The sequence below is a fragment of the Eriocheir sinensis genome, unplaced genomic scaffold (assembly GCF_024679095.1).
Source record: "Eriocheir sinensis breed Jianghai 21 unplaced genomic scaffold, ASM2467909v1 Scaffold752, whole genome shotgun sequence".
NCBI classification, from domain to species: domain Eukaryota; kingdom Metazoa; phylum Arthropoda; class Malacostraca; order Decapoda; family Varunidae; genus Eriocheir; species Eriocheir sinensis.
In genome coordinates, this window is record NW_026112112.1 from 149832 (window position 1) to 157939 (window position 8108).

An 8108-nucleotide genomic window follows, 5' to 3' on the forward strand; every position below is an offset into this window, starting at 1 on the left:
AGTAGAAAATTACGAAAATATGAGCACATTGTTGAACGACTACTTCCTTTCAGTATTCACACAGGAGGATCGAACGACTATACCGGAAAGAGTTCAGGTGTACGAGGGCGGGGATGGCGATAAATTGAGGGATATAATCATTACCAGGCAAGTAGTTCAGGATGAGATAGATAAGCTTAAGAAGAACAAGTCGCCAGGTCCTGACGGGATATTTCCGAGGGTATTAAAGGAATTAGGTGATGTACTAGTGATTTCACCAACCGACATCTTTAAGATGTCGGTAAATACTGGCTATGTGCCGAGCCTATAGAAAGTAGCTAATGTGACGCCGATTTTTAAAAAGTCAGTTGCTTCAAACTATCGCCCAATTAGCTTAACATCGGTTATAGGCAAGATGCTGGAGTCCATAATAGCCAGGAACATTCGGGAGCATTTAGAGAAACATAGCTTATTTCACGACTCGCAGCATGGGTTCACAAAAGGTAGGTCATGCCTCACCAATCTCTTGTCCTTCTACAATAAAGTATTTGAGGCGGTTGACAGAGATGAAAATTATGATGTAATCTATCTTGATTTTAGTAGAGCGTTTGACAAAGTTCTTCACCAACGAATGTTGCTTAAATTACAGGCTCACGGAGTAGAGGGTAAAGTTTTGAACTGGGTCAAGGCGTGGCTTAGCAATAGGAAGCAAAGAGTGCAAATCAATGGTAAAAGATCTGACTGGGGATGTGTTACGAGTGGGGTCCCACAAGGTTCGGTATTAGGTCCACTTTTGTTTATTATTTATATCAATGACTTAGATGCAGGAATTAGTAGTGATGTTAGTAAATTTGCAGATGATACCAAGATCGGTAGAGTAATTGAGTCGGATCAGGACGCTAGTATTCTCCAAGGTGAACTCAACAGATTGTATGACTGGGCATATAAATGGCAGATTGAGTTCAATGTAGGGAAGTGCAGTATTCTGAGTGTAGGTAGGAACAACCCTCACATAACTATCGCTTAAATGACACTCTCATAAGCAGGTTTTAAAAGCGAGAGATTTAGGGTCTTAGTGAGCTCTGATCTCCGTCCAAGGGCACAATGCATTCAAGCTAGAAATCGAGCTAATAGGGTACTGGGATTTATTTCAAGGAGCGTAAGCAACAGAAGCCCCGAAATCTTCCTCAAACTATATTTAGCATTAGTTAGACCTCATCTTGACTATGCGGTTCAGTTCTGGTCACCTTACTATAGAATGGATATCAAAATGTTAGAATCAGTGCAGAGGAGGATGACTAAGATGATTCAGGGGTTGAGAAACTTGCCATACGAGGAAAGACTCAAACAGTTAAACTTGCATTCTCTAGAAAGGCGAAGGGTGCGTGGAGACATGATCGAGGTTTATAAATGGATGAAGGGCTTTAATAAGGGAGACATTCATAAGGTTTTGTTGGAAAGATAACGGGTAGGACACGAAGTAACGGGTTTAAACTGGATAAATTCAGATTCAACAGGGACATATGCAAAATTGTTTTACTAACAGGGTGGTGGATGAGTTGAATAGGCTTAGCAGTCATGTGGTGAGTGCCAATACAATTGTCACATTAAAAAAGACTAGATAAATTCATGGACAGCGATATTAGGTGGGGTTAGATACACGGGAGCTTAGGGTCAAAGGAGCTGCCTCGTACAGGCCTACCGGCCTCTTGTAGACTCCTGCGTTCTTATGTTCTTATGTTCTTATCTTATATACTTTCACTGCCAGATAAATGCTACTCTTGTAATAATATACTTTGACTCATGAATTCGAGCCTTAATAGAACTGTCGAGGAACTGAAATCTATTTTAAAAGGAGTGAAGGTTATGCAAGAGGCAATTATCGAAGCGTCTCGTTCTCGTGCACAGTTCCTTTTAGTCACATCCACTTCATACCTTTTCTTGATTTTATGAGCTCGAAAAGGAGGTTGCAGGTCAAAGGGGCGGGAGCAAGGAACGGAGTGAGAAGGGCGTTAGTAGAGGAAACAAAGGTGAAGTGCAAAAGGAAGAAATGAGAGAGACAGGAGGAGAAAATGGAGGATTTTGACAAGGAGAAAGGTGTTGGTAGAGGAAGAAAAGGTGAAGGTTAATAGGAAAAGAGGAAAGAGACAGGGGGAGAAGATAAGAGGGGTGCAGACAAGCAGAAGGGTATTAGAAGCGTAAGGGAATGATGATAATGGGAAAAATAAGACGATAGAAGGAGGAGGAGGAGGAGAAGGAGGAAGAAAAGAAACAGAAAGAAAAAGAAAACAAAGAGAATGAAAGAAAAACAGAGAGGAGAAAGAGAAAGAAAAAGAAAGTGAGGAAGAGAAAAAAAGAAAAAGTGAGAGTAAGAGGAAGAGGAAGAGGAGGAAGTGGAGATGGAGGTGACGGTGGTGGTTGAGGGAGAAGAGGAAGGGATGCGAGACGGTACGGCAGACGCGAACGAGATAATTAGAGAGATACAGGTGCGCCCGGTTGTTAGCTGAGATTAGGAGAAGCCTCGGAAGATACGGGGAGAGAGTGAGAGGTGAAGGGTGCGATGAGGGTCGATAACAGGTGCGAAGGACGGTAGGGAAGGCCGGGAGGGACATGCAGTTAGGGAATACAGGAGAAAGAGGAGGCGGGGCAGGAGGTGAAACACGGGAGGGAAAAGGGTGTGATACAGAGCGATAATGTGTCAAAAGGCAGAGAGGAGGCGGGTGAAAGAGGAGGCATGGAAAGGTTAAGGATCTGTCAGAGGGTGAGATAAAGAGAATGGAGAAAGAGCAGAAGGTGGAAATTGATATATAGAGGCCTGTAGGAGCTAAGTAGAAACGCGTGCAGTCCCTGGGAAGTGAAGAAGGCTGAGGGGCGTGCAACTTGTGCGGGTGAAGAGATGGAGAAGGAGCAGGAGGAAGAGGAGGCGGCAGGAAGAAGTGCATGCAACTATTATTTGGCAGATGAAGAGATGGAGGAGGAACAGGAAGAGGAGGAGACGGTACAAAGCAGGTGGAGTCAGAAAGTGATAGAAGCGTGTTGGGAGCTGATGTAGAAAGGCGCACGGTGAAGAGAAGGAGAAGGAGCAGGAGGAAGACGAGGCGGCAGAAAGAGGGAGCAGGAAACAGAAGTACATGCAACTATTTTTTGGCAGATGAAGAGATGGAGGAGGAAGAGGAAGAGGAGGAGAAGGTACAAAGCAGGTGGAGTCAGAAAGTGATAGAAGCGTGTTGGGAGCTGATGTAGAAAGGCGTACAGTATAATTATCATCGTAGGTTTTTAGTTAGACATTCTCAAGTCAAGGTTCTTTTACAGGGTACGAGCAGAGAACAAATTGCGGTCTGGTAGCCTGTATCATTAAGGAATTGCGAAGATACAGATTCGTAATGATCGGCGCTCTCGTAGAAAATTAGCAGGCAAATTAATAAGAGGTCCTGTCTAGTGAAAACGAATCAGATTAACGCGCCTGTATATACTTTGAAAATGGTGGACGTGCGGAGGAGGCAGCGGCGATGGCTGACAAGCTGAAGGTTGATAGTGACCAACCGCGCAGCATAGACCCCTCCCCCCACCTTGGCAACACCTCGGCGCGCCTGGCTCATGTCCCCCCCAATCCAACACACCTGCCTAAACCACTCCACAGACCAACCCAACTCCCTCCATCACCCCCCCCCTCCGATACCCACCCCCCAGTTCTCTCCCCCCCGACTCCCCTAACTCTTCCCCGCATGCTCACTGCCTAATTTTCCCAGGATTTCCACTCACCTCCAATTCGCCCCCCGCCTACCCTTTATATACTCTTCCCAAACTCACCGCCGCAGTTCTCCTCCACTAACCCACCCCTCAACTTGCCCCCACGCATTTATCACAAGTCTTCCACGCGTCCCTATACCCAAGTTAACTCTCCCTGCAGGCCCACTCTCTCCACTCTCCTCTGTTTTCCCCCCTTCTAACGTTCCCCTGCATTCCTACCCCCCGACACTCTTCTTTTTATGCTTAGTACCCTCCAACACCCCCTGCATACTTACCTCAGACTCTTCCCCGCATGTCCAATCTAATGCTTCTCCCTCGCGCTCCCTCCCACACCCCCCAATCAACTCCCCCGCACCTCCATCTCCAGTTCTCCCCAGCATGCCTGTCTGCAGCCCTCCCTCCCTCCCCTTCCCCAGCCCTCCTCTGATTACTGCTCCCTTGACCAGCACAGTAACCCTAAGCACGAGTACTTCACCTAATGTTTGCCAGCCCCCTTGTGTTTGTTTGTCTTGAGGATGAAATATGAAGCTTTAATCACTCCGACGATGACTCAGCCTTTGTTTGCCTTGCTCTACGTGTTTGTTCCCCTGATGTGCGAGGCGACTTAAGCACAAATACAGTTAGCCAAGAGAGAGAATCCAAGTAGAGAAACAGCTACTCAAGAAAGGTAACTCACACACAAGCAAACTAGCTCGGGCTGATGGGCAGTAAAAGGTATTGATTTTCGCGTATACAGATGCACTAAAAACTCTGCACAGCATTTTCAAGTCGATACAACACAGCGAGGGAGACAGAGTGATTAAAGCAGGAAAACAGTTACCCCAGACAGAGAACCTTGCCCCAAACCACGAAGTAATAGGATAACCGGCTGATGCTTACGTCACTTATGTAAGCAGTATCTCCGCCTCCTAGTTTTCGCTCATTCTCAATATATAGCGCTGGTAAAGTGGGCGAGAATTAAAGCAGAGAAACAGTTACCCAAGATAGAGAACCTTGCCCTAAACCACGAAGTAATACGATAACTCTGGTACTTGCGTCCCTTATGTAAGCAGTGTTTCTCCTTCCTGGTTTTCGCTCATCCTCAATATATAGCATTAGCGCTGCCATTACTATCCTGCTTACTCTTTTATTTTCGTCTGTGGTCATTCAATTTCAGTGTGAGAAATGCTCACTATTATTTTTCCTTTATTCAAGCAAAAGGTACCGGTTTGGAGGGTCTGGCGGCGGGGGTCTGCTGTTGTTTGTTCTTCCTTTGTGTTCCTTTGTGTTTGGTGCGGGGAGGGTGCATGGTCGCCGCTCACCCCCTCGCTAAGGCATGGACGATACTGATGAGCCACGATTGATATGTTCACAATATTTATCGAGGAGGTATACTGAAGGGTCACTCGGTACCTTATTCTGTGCTCACCTGCGCTGGACTGTTCGATAATAACGTAACCTTGATCCACCTGACCTTAAAGTGCTTCCCTGACCTTAGCTGCGTTTTTCTGTTAAGGTGAAGAAGGTGGAGGTGGAGAAGGTAGGAAAGGGGGTAGGGAGGGAAGCGAGGTTATATAAGATAGAAGGTGGAGGGGGTATTCAGAGGCTGGATGCAAGAGGGAGTAGTGAGGAGATGGATGGAAGACGGGGTGGAGATGGATGGGGAGTTGGTGTAAGAAGGTGGGAAGGGGACAGGTGGAGGAGGAGGGTAGTGGGGAGGTAGACGAGGGATATGTAAGAAAACAAGAGAGAGGGAGGTGGAGGAGAGAGGTAAGTTGAGGGAGGCAGAGAGTAACGGTGCGGGTGGTTAGATGGAGGTGGAGGGAGGAGGTGGGAAACAGGTGGTGCAGGGAGGGCGAGGGGGTTTACGAAGTGGAGGGAGGTAGTAAGGAGGTGGATAGATGAAAGAGGAGGCGGGGATACAGGGTAGGGGGTCCATGTAACGGGTAGAGGGATCAGGTCGCTCACTGGTATTCACAGGATCCGGTGCCCCGATGTCAGGCAGGAGAGAGCGGCCTGCTGAAGCTCTGATCGTAATGCTTGCAAACTGTAATGCCTTCAGCTTATCATGCTTAGCCAAAGTAGTGCTAATAATCCACTCTGCGTGAAATATTTAGCTACGGAAAGCGAATGAATCAGTGCTTTCTCTGCCATAAGGTTTTAATAAAAGTATATTTTGTTCATATTTACTGATGCTGTACAGTAACATTATATTTCACACGCAATGTTAAGCTTGAGAAAACAAAAGATACTTGTGTGATATATTGAATTGTTGGGTTCACAAAATTGACTAACACATTTGGTAGTGATTTGCGTTTACATCTCTCGTGAGCGCTTCTTTATATCTGAAAAATAAGCACCACTAAAACTTGCTTATACATAACTTACAAGATAACAAGTATGACTCCAGTGAACATGTTGCATCTTCGTGGCGCGTCCCCAACCTTCGTGACGGCGCGGAACATTTATATGAAGTGTAGGAGTCACATAAACTAATCTAGCGGCACTCAACGCCTGGCAGTGATAGCAGTGTTCATTTTCCTTCAAGTGGAGAAAAAACGCCCAACGTACCGCCCCACATGCAGGGAATTCCTCCAAAAGCTTGCCAGGGGACACGCCGTCAAGGTGTGTGTGTGTGTGTGTGTGTGTGTGTGTGTGTGTGTGTGTGTGTGTGTGTGTGTGTGCTTTCTTCATCCCTCGTTCCCCGGCTCATTCCTTCACGTAACCAATAGAAATCAAGTACTCGTAGATCTTCAGGTTACACAAAAGATGACTGTGTATATTCAGGGCAGCGGGGACTATATACATGTCACACTATCACGGGCCTGCAGCTGTTATTGTCACACACACAGGGTCCACACGCAGGGCTTCGAGTTAAGAGTGATCAAATACTCATATGTTTAATGTTGTATAAGGGGACAGCTGTGTGTGTGCTATGAAAGGGAATACGTAGATATGTGGAAGGTTGTGTCGAGTTGTCAGATGGAAAATTTAGGTTTTGAGGCACTGGAAGGAAGGCACTAAACTCCTTCTGCCCCAATCTGAGATAATTGCAGTTTCAAAGGGTGTGCATTTTCAGCATACAACCTTGAGGTGCGTAATTTCTGTTGTTTTGGACGTCTTTTTTATTTTTGTTACAGCAAAGGAGACAGTTCAAGGGCATAAATAAAGAAAACAATAATGAAAAAAAAGCCCGCAACTCACTGCTCCTAAAAAAAGTACAGAGGAGTGGCCGAAAGAGAAGTCAATTTCGGGAGGAGAGGTGTCCTGATACCCTCCTCTGACGTGGAGTAATGTAGAGTTTAGAGTTACCGGCACTTGACAGGGGAACAGATATTTTTAGAGATAATAAACGAAGAATAGAAAGTGGTTTATGGAACAGGGCTCAGTGGAAGACTCCTATTCATGCATGGGCTAAGGAGTAGGTGAGTGTCTACTAAACCCGAAATAGACTGGCCATATAATTATGTTCTCAGACGCACCTCTTTATTCGTGCCTAGTTAACCAGTTCTGCTCTGCTGCGATACACTCGACTCTGCAAACATTATCATATATTATCACACAAACAGTTATGTCCGTCCATGTCTCCTAACGCTGTCAGGTGTCAGCCGGTACAAGCCTCCTCAGACGATTACAGCACCAATTACTGTCTCCTACAGTACGTACTACCATGGCTGTATTCTTTTGCTTTGCCTTCTACCGCCCGTAGGTCCACAGTGCAGTAGTGTCATGTTTCAGTTTTTATGTGGACAATAATTATATCTGAAGGCCCCACAAACGGCACACCGTTCCTTCCCCATCGATTTACGGAGTAACCTCACCCGCGGGTTAACCCGTCCGCTGCGATTGGCACGGATTTGGCTTTCACTGGTAGCCTGGTAACATACGCTCCCAGGTCTTTCTGTGCCTATGTGGTGGGTGGTGGAGTATTTCATGTGGTATTGGTATTCTGGATTTTTCCTCACAACCTGCATGACCTCACATTTTCCTTCACTAAACTGGAGCAGCCACTTTTTAATCCACTCCTGTAGTTTGGTGATGTCCTCTTGTAGGAAATTCGCATCCAAGGGGTTAACACCAGTCATCAGCCCACCACTTCCGCCCGCGAGATCCTGTGACTGTAGAGGATCGCCAGTTAACACATCGAAAGCGCTTTTTGTATAAACCCTTATGATACTGTTTGCAAGATGTATTTTTTTTTTAACGATTGCAGCAGCGTGGACTACTCATTTCGAGGAAAATTAAGTCGATAAATTCTCAAGAACTCACCCATGAAGTGTTTTTTGAAGTCACTACATCACTATTCATTAGTGTGAATACAAAGAAGATGGATCGAAAGGACGATGATAAAGGAAATTATTTTAGCCCAAATTTGGCAAATTTCTGCAGAAACGCCTCGT